Here is a 12,500-nt window from a genome sequence, read left to right as displayed (position 1 = left end):
TTTTTACCTGAGTTTCGATAAAATTAATCATAGGTCTAGAATTGGCATCGACACACTCCACCGTTACTCCGTAACCATGCTGCACTCCCCACCCGATACCAACAAAACAAAACTCACCTGTGATCCGGATTCAAAAGTCAGTGAGCCTTAACTTAGCAGAGTCGGTAGAATAGTGTGGTAAATTGGCGGAATCGTTAGGATCACGGGACTAACTGCTATGCGGGATTCCTTCTGGCTCTTTATGTTCCAAGTTCAAATCTCGCCAAAGTCAATTTCGCTTTTTATCCCCTCAGACTGGATAAAATAAAATGGTTGTCCTATACTGGAGTCGAAGTAATCAACTAACACCTTCCCACAAAATTTCAGACTTTGTACTTATGTTAGAAACAATTTTTAATTGCTTTTGATTCAGTCTGTTGGTACTTTGAATTTCTTCCTTGTGTATGTTTGTTTAAGATAAAATGGACTTAGCTGCATCGATATACTAAGGGCAATCGAAGGTGATTATTTCTTTACTGCGTCTTTACAGACGTCATAGATAATCAGCTTCGAATGAATAAATGTACTACATGCATTGAGTTTCCTTTCTCCCATTTATAATCCCCTCCCCATATATATATATATATATATATATATATATATATATATATATATATATATATGATCTTAAAAAACAGAAAATGATTTGTGAACTTTATCATGGGCAAGTGAAAGAAAGTATTTGCATTTTTATCAAAATATGGTACCGGTTTCAATCGTTTCTAAGAGGAGTTAGTCATGCTGTAAGAGAAGGGATAATAAATTGAAATAAAATAAATTAAATTACTCTTTCATGATATCAGTTTTGGAAGTTCGCATGATTTTCTTACAAAATTCACATGATGCTGGTAGTTGCTTTTTTCCTGATGGCAGATAAGTCGTCGTAGTAGTTGCAGGTATAATAGTATTAGAAGTAATGGTAACATCTATCTATCTATCTATTAACTAATGAGATTTATGAAGCTTTAAGAGTTTAAAAGTTTGTATGGATTCCAGGACGTTAAATTTTATATAAAAGTATAACTATTTTCCTTCACATACATGTTTATTTATAAATTATGCGTGCCCTTTTCCCACTACGTCAACAACCTTTGCTTCCCTAAACCAAGAATCTGTACACCAGTCAGCTAGCACCTTCTCACTCGATACTCACCTTTCCTCCTACCTACATGCATGTCGGCAGATTTGAACATGAATATGCTAATCGCTGATGCAATTCGCCTTCAGAGAACAACAGCTTCCTTCCCACGATGTGTATTGACACTAAATCGTGTTAACACATCTTCTGAAGGGAGTTGTTCTCAGAAGATGAAATACAGTAGCTATTAGCTTATTTACGTTCAAATCTGATGGCACGGGTAAAGAATAAATATGCATATGAATTTTTAAATCTATCTGCTTATGTAGAAATTATCAGGCAAAAATACTAGTGATAGATCGATCAACTTTCCATCTATTGTAACTCTACTCATGTCTTTAGTTAAGCATTTAAACTTTTCCTTTCTTACATGTGTGGAAGCGCGTGGCTTAGTGGTTAGGATGTCAGCATCATGATCGTAAGATTGTGGTTTCGATTCCTGGACCGGGCGACGCGTTGTATTCTTGAGCAAAACACTTCATTTCACGTTGTTCCAGTTCCACCCAGCTGGCAAAAATGAGTAACGCTGCGATGGACTGGCATCCCGTCCAGCTGGAGAACATATACGCCATTGAAACCGGGAAACCGGGCCCATGAGCCTGGCTAGGCTTTAAAAGGGCGCATTTATTTTTTATTTTTATTTTCTTACATGTGCCTCTTATCTATATGGTTTTACGTATTAACCAAAATAAATATAATCACATGAATTTACTATTAAAATATGCTAACATTATTCAGTTTATTCACGAATGCTGATTCACTCGGAATTGAATTAGAAAAACTGAAGGACCGCTGCTATAAGTGTGTGAATTTGTGAGGGTAATATGTTGAATAAAATCATGATCCTCCTGTATTTTCTTTTATCCAATGCCAGGAACTTTTCAGCACCGCCTCGTAAATATTGAACGTAAAAAAGCATTTTTCTCTCATATATGTTTTTTTTCTTTTCTCAGATAAACAATTATTTTCTCTCTAAAATACTGCACTAATTTATATATAAGAAAGTAAAAGTAAAGTAAATTCGCTGCTCGTTTCTGTCTGGAGTGTAGGACTTATAGAGCTGGTTACCCACTTTCTATGACGCATAAGTGCTAGATCTCAACATCCTTCTGAACGAGACGCTAGTCTGTCACAGGGTTACTCATTTACAGCTGAGTAGACTGGGGTAACGGGAAATTAAGCGTTTCGCTCAAGATCACAACGCACTACCTGGTCTGGGAATCGAAACTAAGACCTTCAGACCATGCGAACAACACCCTAAACCACCAGGCGACGTACCTTCACTACTAATTTATATAATTGCTCTAATTCAGTTATTTTTCTGATCAATGTCTATTATAGTGCTAGGGCGTTTACAATATTCAATGCAATTATTATTATATTTTTAATAAAAATATCAGTTTCTTTGGTTGCAGTAAATAAATACGATTGTAGGTTAATTACGCAGTGAAGGCGCATGGCTCAGTGGTTAGAGCGTCGAGCTTACGATCGTGAGGTTGTGAGTTCGAATCTCGGACCGGGCTGCGTGTTGTGTTTTTGAGCAAGACACTTTATTTCACGTTGATCCAGTTTACTCAGCTGTAGAAATGAGCTGCGACGTCATTGGTGCCAAGCTGTATCGGCCCCTTTGCCTTTCCCTTGTGGAGTGGGGAGGCTGGTATGCATGGGTGACTGCTGGTCTTCCATAAACAACCTTGCTTGGACTTGTCCCTGGGAGAGTAACTTCCTAGGTGCAATCTCATGGTCAGTTATGACCGAAGGGGGTCTCTGTGAGGTTAATTAATAAAGTGGGCGTCAGGATACTTGATGTTGTAGACCCTACAGTTTAAATTTAAATTTAATTAATTAAAATTCCAGCAGAGATTTGGAACAGCGGCATCTCACAGTTCCAAACTTCATGGGAGGGGCAATGCACAATTAATAAATCAATAAATATATGAATAAATAAATAAAATTTAGAGAATCACTTTTTAAATTTCTTTTTTTTTTTTTTTTTTTTTTCGAAAATTGAAATCTTCATTGTTGAAAAACAGGAAATCTAAAAACTTCAAAAACGAAGGAACAGATTATCCGTTTCCTTTCCCATGAAGTATGGGACTTGGAAGGATAGCTATTCCAAAACTTCGCCAAAATTTCTTGGCTTATTTTTCAAGTACGCCTTACTATTAAGTTTCCTCCTCTTTAATCATTATTTAATTAAGTGAATACTATTTCCTTAATGTGCGGCAGACATAAAAATAAAGATTTACACTATCAGGAGATATTGCTATCTAATCTGACTGCATCGGAATCATGTTTGATAATTCGCAAATCTCGTTATAAATTTCCATAAAAGCCAAATTGCTTCCTTGTTTCGTATCTATTTAAAAAAATGCGTTTATTGACGACAGCCGAGAGCTAAGTTATTGAGCGAGGAATAGTGAAAAAGAGAGCGGGTAGGTGACAGACTAATAAACTTAGAAATAGAGGAAGGAAGAGAAATGTGAGAAGGGAAAGAGAGAAATATGAGAAGAAGGAGGGTGAGAGACGAATATGAGAAGAGAGAGGGAAGAGGGAAAGGCGAAGATTGAGAGAGTAGAAACATTTGCTTTATCATCGTAGTATAATTAATGTCTTTATTGCCCACAAAGGGCTAAACATAAAGGAGACAAACAAGGACAGGTAAATGTATTAAACCGATTATATCGACCCCAGTGCATAACTGGTACTTATTTAATCGACCCCGAAAGGACGAAAGGCAAAGTCGACCTCGGCGGAATTTGAACTCAGAACGTAACGGCAGACGAAATACCGCTAAGCATTTCGCCCGGCGTGCTAACGATTCTGCCAGTTCGCCGCCTCTCATCGTAGTATAATTATTATAGAGAAGTTCACACATCGTTCGGTGTTTGGTGGTTGCCAACCAAAAGTATCCAAAACTTGCACGATCAAACTTGTAAAGTAAAATCAAAGTTAACAAAAAAAAAAAGACAATCTAGTTTCCGAGTTATCCCAGCGACATTCAATTTTAAAACCAGGGTCCACCTAACAACCAAGTCAGTGTAACGAATAGCAAAGCAGAATATTTCTATAGCAACTCCTTTCACTTTACTTTTTATGCTAATGAGCACCAAAGAGTTGAATAAAGTAAGCTAGCAGAGAACTAGTTTTTTTTTCTCTTGTTTCAGTCATTGAACCATTGCCATACTGGGGCACCGTCTTGAAGGGCTTACTCGAACAAATCACCCCCAGTGCTTATTTATTTCTAAGTCTGGTACTTATTCGATCGGCCTCTTTTTGGCGAACCATTAGATTACGGGGGGATGAAAACAAACCAACTGGTTGTAAGGCGATGTGGGAGTCAAACCCGCCCCCCTACACATACATACATATATATATATATATATATATGTGTGTGTGTGTGTGTGTGTGTGTGTATACACACACACACACATGAAGTCCATCGCACATATGTATATATATATGTAATATGTGTATATGTGTACATATATGTGTGTGTATATATGTGTATACAAAGTCCGTCATAAGGGCTACTTTCAGTTTCCGTCTACCGAATACACCTACAAGTCTTTGGTGGGCCCGAGGCTATAGTAGAACACATTTGCTCAAGGTGCTGCGCGGTGGAACTGAACCCGAAGCCACGCGGTGGCAAGCGAGCTCCTTAACCACTAAACCATGCCTGAAAGATTTTTTACAAAGAACTATAGATGTGGTTAGTTTTGTGGTTTCTGTCTATAGTACTGCAAATGTTGCTGTTACGTGAGATATTTAGCTGATAAATGTTGAAGCCAGGCAAGTTAAACCGGTTTTTGACAGGTCATATGACAAAACTGCAGCTGACTGGAGGAGGCCAGCGAATTGGGTGGAACATATAATACTATTGTTGCTGTGGTTGTCGTCGTCATTGTTGTTGTTGTTGGTTAGTTCCAGGTTATATTTAATTGAGAAGGCGCAATGGCCCAGTGGCTAGGGCAGCGAACTCGCGGTCATAGGATCGCGGTTTCGATTCCCAGACCGGCCGTTGTGAGTGTTTATTGAACGAAAACACCTAAAGCTCCACGGGGCTCCGGCAGGGGATGGTGGCGAACCCTGCTGTACTCTTCCACCACAACTTTCTCTCACTCTTACATCCTGTTTCTGTTGTACCTGTAATTCAAAGGGTCAGCCTTGTCACACTCTGTGTCACGCTGAATATCCCCGAGAACTATGTTAAAGGTACACGTGTCTGTGGAGTGCTCAGTCACTTGCACGTTAATTTCACGTGCAGGCTGTTCCGTTGATCAGATCAACTGGAACCCTCGACGTCGTAAGCGACAAAGTGCCATCATATTTAATTGAACAAACTTGTCCTTAGAGGTGTTCCAGCCCTGAGACTCTCCCATCTTTTATTCGAACATAGTATATAAGTCTACATTATCCAATGCATCTTTCTTTTCAGACAAGGATGTCTTAAGTATTTGAAATAGATTTAGCTGGTATTTCTTGTAGGCAGGGGCTATTATGTAGAGCAAGAACTATGTATTTAGTAAAATGGATGAAAAGATAGATATGCGGTATCTATTGAATGGAAATAGCAATAGAATAACTGATAAATCACAAATAGCAAAACTCAGAGAATACTCGAGAATGTGTCACAGAAACAAACGTGATTGTCACATTGATTTTTACCCTTTCGTTACTAAATTTTTATTGAAACATTTTGCTTTTGTTTCGATTAATTTTGAAGATAATGAAGAACTTAGTAAAATAACTTTGTCGTTATAAAACTAGTGTTTGGAACATACATTTACATGAAGTTTTAACTGAAATCACATTAAAACGGGAAGTTTATATCATAGAACCAAGAGCCAGTCCCGGGCAGGTTAATATCTCACACGCACACACACACACACACACACACACACACACACACACACGTATATATATATATGTGTGTGTGTGTGTGTGTGTGTGTGTGTGTGTGTGTGTGTGTGTATCCCACAGTGTACGAGTTCTTACCAACTCTTCGTAGAAATTCGAAGTCGGTGTTTCGTTAAAATTTATCCCCATTCTACTTCTTGTACATAATTCACACACTGGTGACTTCTCATCCGATTCGCCGGAACTTCTAATCAACAATTATTACATGGGTCATAGATATGATCCATTTTGTAGAAAAAAATCAATACATTGTTGGGTTAGATTGCTTCAAAATACGCGCTTATAAATAGAAGTAAAATTGAGCCTGGTTAGATAGAGATATACAAGGAAAGATGACTGAAAATTACACAAGGGTAGTTCAGTTACATTCTAGAATCAAAACGTGGCAAAATCGACTTGAACATATGACTGTACGTAAGTGTACGCAAATCTCTGTATGAAATGGAGAAATAAAGAAAGAAGGAAGGATAAAGCGAAAAGATAAAGATAACAAGCGGGACGAGATATATAAAAAAATAAGGAGACCAGCGAGGTTGTATAAGCTTGTATGTGTGCATATCTGTGTGAGTGTGTATATATATATGTGTGTGTGTGTGTCTACGTGTATGTATGTGTGTGTGTGTGTGTGTGGTAGAGCGTCATAACATACTGTTTTCGAATTTAAGTTCCAATAGTTTTCGTTTTTATCAGGGTGTTCCTCTAAATTGATACCCAAACACAGATGACCTGTATTGCCTGTGACCTGCGATGACCTTTTGACACTTCTCAGCTTTCGTTTTGTAGCGCGCGCGCGTGTTCTATGTATGTATTATGTATGTGTGTGTGTGTGTGTGTGTGTGTGTGTGCACATACACATATTTAGATAAATATCTATATACTTACATATACTTACAAAAAAGTATGGTACAGCCAGCTGTCACTCGCAAGCGAGTACAGCTTGGTAACATGTGCACCTAAAAGATATCTATGTAGTCGCGAGCAGACAGAGACACCTCAGCCTCCTCGATCTTGACTCAGTGGCACAGCTACAATATGATAACTGGAGGGAGAGAAAGCTACACCAGAATTCGGTTGGTATTTATTCAAGGTGGGTTGACACGAGCTACTTCAAGTGAAATGTCTTGCTCACGGACACAACAATCTACCTGGTCCAGGAATTGAACCTTAGAACTTTATGATCATGAACCAAACAGCCTAACCATTTGGCCACGGGCTTGGCTTCCACATTTGGGTAATTGTGCCTTGGTTCTTCCGCTTCTTTTTCTGTATGCAATATTCTTACGCTGTAAGGCGGCGAGCTGGCAGAATCGTTAGCACGCTGGGCGAAATGCTTAGCGGTATTTCGTCTGTCTTTACGTTCTGAGTTCAAATTCCGCCGAGGTCGACTTTGCCTTTCATCCTTTTCAAGGGCGATAAATTAATTACCAGTTGCGTACTGAGGTCGATCTAATCGACTGCCCACCCCCCCACCCCCCACCCCCCCACCCCCCACCCCCCCAAAAAATTATAGGACCTTGTGCTTAGAGCAGAAAAGAATATTCTTACGTTGTAGCTCTTGATGATTTTTATAGGTGTACACCATGCAGCTTGAAGACATCTACGTGGTCACTCGGCCCGCTAGATATAGCAGTCAAATATCCCCGTTTTAAAATAGGTGTGGTGGTTGTGGTGAGAGGCACTTTGGATAATTTAATACTGTCTGGAAGTGAAAGACAAGTTGTCACAGATGGAAACCATTCGTCATATTTCTCCAGGAGTAGTGGTCCGGCCACGATCCAAACAACAACAACAACAACCACCACTACTACTACTACTACTACTACTACTACTACTACTACTACTGAATAACTTGTCCTGTTTCAGTCACATAGAGAAATATATTTCCTTCTGTACATATATACCTAGAAGGAAATATACTAAACGTAAGAGCCAGTTTAGAATGCGGAAAGATCATTATGTGAGAAGAATCCCTATCGGCTAATAGTGTAACCCCCGTACATATGACAGAGATTTGGCAATATTTCATAGCCATTTCGGGCCTGGTTTGAACTACAGTGCATGCGCTATTCACATAGGGTGAGAGACAATAATATACATACGTTTATTTAAATGTGTTCGTGTGTGTGCATGTACATATGTATGTATATATGTATGTGTGTGAGTAAATGTATGTATGTATATATATATATATATATATGTGTGTGTGTGTGTGTCTATATACATATGTATATATACATAACATACGTGCGTACTTACATTTGTACATATATATATATATATATATATATATATATATATATATATATATATATATATATATATATATATATATATAGAGAGAGAGAGAGAGAGAGAGAGAGAGAGAGAAAACGAAAATGAAAAAATGCAAAATGGGATAGGTCCACGCTCAAAGTTTTCATTTTGAATTCTCAGAGAAGTGGAAAGAATTAACTATGACGTTTCGGAAATAGTCCTTCACTAAAATATATGGTATGGAGTGGAAAGAGGCAAGGAAAGACCAGAAAAATTAAACAAATAAATAAATAAATAAATAAAGGGAGGAGTCGAGGCAAAAATGCTGATGTGTATTGCTTGTGTACATTGTTATATACATGCATACACACACACGTGCGCGCGTACAAACGCATATATATTTAATTACTTACCCACACATACACGGACATACACATTATTATTATTATTATTATTATTATTATTAAGGAAGCTGGCAGAATCGCTAGCACGCCGGGGAAAATGGTTTTCATTCTTTCGGGATCGATAAATTAAGTACCAGTCATGTACTGGAGTCGATGTAATCGACTAGTCCCCTCCCCGCAAAATGTTAGGCCTTGTGCCTTTAGTAGAAAGGGTTATTATTATTATTACTATTATTATTATTATTAATATTATTAATATTATTATTATTATTAATAGTAGTAGTAGTAGTAGTACTAACAAATGATGTGTTACATAGTGACACTGAAATTAATTGCACATAATTTGGGGGATATTTATTAATCTTGCCGTATTTAACGACTCACAGGTGAAATAATAATATGTAATAGATGCAGTTATCAGTGTTTATTATATAATAGAGGCAGTTATCGGTGTATAGTCTTCATATGGTCCATGGAGAATGTCTAATTCGTTAGGTTAAGTACTCTGGCAACAATGCTGTTAATTTGCATTCGTGAAATAATTAAGACACACCTGAGATGAAGAAAGCAGAAAAGGAATTAAGGGAAGAAGAGGATAATGACAGATGATAAAGAGGATATTAGAATACAGCGAAAACAAAGACGAATGAAGATGAGTAAAAAAGGAGAAAGAAAAATATAAATGGAAGAACGAATGAGAAACTGATGAAACTTGGTAGATGGAAAAGAGAAGTAGGAGGAGGAAAAGGCGCGAAAGGGAGATTTGAAAGGGGAAGAGAAAGAGATGGATAACAAAAAGGAAATAGCGATAGACATATGAAATGGCCGACAATTTAATGATTTTTTTTTTCTGACGAAAATGGTAACTGGCAACGAGCAGGGTATTAAAATGAAGTTGAAATTATGAAATATTGCACATGAACAATATTGAAAGTATATCGTGTAAGATAAAAGATTGCGTCATATTTACAAGTGTTCGACAGTCGTCGTCATATTCACAAAGTAAATGTATTTATGGCATCCATTTACTGGATTCTACGTTACTGTCCTATTAACTTCGGGATTTTAACAAGAAAAAAAATCACCCTCCCCAAACAAGTTACAGGTAAATTATTCAGAATTTGGTACACTATACTCGTACTTTTCAGTTTCATTTTATTGTCAGCCATTTTATTTGTCAATATCTCAAGATTACCCGTAAATTTGGAGGGGCAGTTGGAAAATTTAGTCTCCACTCGATGTTCGAGAAAGAACCCTCCACCCTCTCATGCAATCATTCAACATGTTAGAAATAGCAACCAAATCTCCTAGATATATTATTTAGAAAAATGAAAACCGGCTGGTCACGGCTTGACGTGCCTTTCATCACAGGTCTAAATTAAAAATAACCTAGGACTAATTATCATTAGTAACGTAGGTTTTTCTGTAGCTTTTCGAAACCAACAATTTTGATAATGCACCATGAAAAAGAATCTCTTGGAAGCATTTCTCATCCTCTTTTTCTGAGAAGGACTTTCCTGTTAATGGGTAACACCTTTCCTTTTCGGAGAAGATGAAAAAGAATTACGTACTTAAACGTAAACAAGGAAGTTTTGTTTGTAGATTCCTTGCAATTCAGGACACTTGAAATTGAACATTTAATTAACCTATTTCCTGTGTCTCAACAACTTTATGTCTAAACACGCCCTTAAGTAATAATGAGCTAACACAACACTATAAAACAGTTGGGCGTGATATACGAAGAGTATTTAGCCTGGAAGTCTTTATTGTCTATCTAATTATCTCACACTAAGTAGAGGTAGAGTTACCGTGTTGATAAGACACTGTGCCTGTTGGGTTCTAATTTATCAGTGATGCTAAATACCGACAGAAGTGAGTCAATTTATTGCCTCATTTCTGTGAGTAAAGTTTCATTATCTGTACTGTATTAGCACTCTAGTAATTATCGTTAAGCTGTCAATCTTCTATCGTTGTGTAAACGAGCTGTACTCGGGTATATTTTAATCAGTATCCTTTTGCTACAAACACTTGTAATCTTGTAAAAAAAAAAAAAGACAAATACAAAAACAGTGGATCATGATGAATTGTTTGTAATCTTTCGGTACAAGTACGCAACAAAAAAAAGTGAAAGAAAATTTTTGTCAATGATAAAGCTAAAACATTAAATTGACACTTCAATATTGATATCTTTCAAAGCCTAGGAAGGCAAGCTAGCAACATTGTTAGCATACCGGGTAAAATGGTTAGCGGCATTTCGTCTCTCTTTACGTTCTGAGTTCAAATTTCACCAAGGTTGACTTTGCCATTCATCCTTTCAGAATCGATATAATAAATACCAATTGAACACTAGGGTCGATTGCTGGTCTTGTACCATAATAATGATTACTACTACTACTACTACTACTACTACTACTACTACATGTGAGCGTATATATGGTCAAAAACATACATTATGTAATTTTCATCAAATTTGGTTACTATTTCTCGCATGTCGAGCGACTGTGTAGGGGATTCTTTCTCAAACACCACATGGAGACTCGTCTTTCTGACTGCCCTTTGAATTTCTGTGTAATCTTTTGATATTGATATGTAAAATGGCTGACAGTAAAATGAAATTGAAATGTATTGTGGGATCATGCCAAATTCTGAATAATTTATCTCTAATTTGTTTGATGGGGGATTTATTTTTATTAGTAAAATGTTTTGCCTCAAATCCAAAATCCGAAAGAAAATATTACATTGAGTAGTAATATCAAACTCAAAGTATGAATACCATTACTACCTTATATTTGTGCACACGACGTTAACTGAACTTATGTCGGCCATCTATGTATCTACATCGAAAGCTTACAGGATTGTTAAATAACAATTAAATTAGTCGATTTAATCATCATCCAAAACAGTCAAAATGACCCTTGTGGGGCCTGATTTCACACCAAGTCTAAATACATATAGTTGTAACACCGTACATTTAGTTAACGTATCATGGGTTATGCGTTCTATTCTACTGTTTTCTTATATGTTCCTTTCTTTTAAGGCAAAGCTGTTGTTGATGATGATGATGACGGCAATGATGCTGTTTTGTCCTTGCTCAGCCAGGAAAAGCAGTCAACTAGTCTTTTACTCTTTTATTCTTTTACTTGTCTCAGTCATTTGACTGTGGCCATGCTGGAGCACCGCCTTTAGTCGAGCAAATCGACCCCAGGACTTATTCTTTGGAATCCTAGTACTTATTTTATCGGTCTCTTTTGCCGAACCGCTAAGTTACGGGGACGTAAACACACAAACATCGGTTGTCAAGCGATGTTTGGGGGACAAACACAGACACACAAACACACATACATATATACATACATACATACATATATACGACTGGCTTCTTTCAGTTTCCGTCTACCAAATCCACTCACAAGGCTTTGGTCGGCCCGAGGCTATAGTAGAAGACACTTGCCTTATGTGCTGTGCAGTGGGACTGAACCCGGAACCATGTGGCTGGTAAGCAAGCTACTTACCACACAGCCACTCCTGCGCCTATATGGTCATCCTATCCTCTTTTTAAGAACCAGTGTACCAAAAAATTTATCCAATGTGTCTTCCTAACTTTCTAAAGATATTAGGGTGTGCTTTGAGAAAGATTCGGTTGTTATTTCTGGCAGGGCGGTCGAGCGTCCATTTAAAGTCTCTTTTGTTGGTTGGTCATGGATGTCTTTAACATTTTTTTTCTTTCTGATTTCGGCACATGGCCA

The 12,500-nt window shown here is 37.4% G+C and overlaps 1 protein-coding gene across 1 annotated transcript in view; it reads left to right on the top strand.

The window, feature by feature from the left end:
- LOC106884376 (uncharacterized) overlaps positions 1-12,500 on the top strand; it is a 35,734-nt gene that overhangs the window by 419 nt on the left and 22,815 nt on the right. The window lies entirely within an intron of this gene.

The sequence above is a fragment of the Octopus bimaculoides genome, chromosome 3 (genome assembly GCF_046866305.1).
Source record: "Octopus bimaculoides isolate indiv1 chromosome 3, ASM4686630v1, whole genome shotgun sequence".
NCBI lineage: Eukaryota > Metazoa > Mollusca > Cephalopoda > Octopoda > Octopodidae > Octopus > Octopus bimaculoides.
Note: the sequence above shows the minus strand (reverse complement) of the source record. Positions and strands in the feature narration are given on the sequence as shown.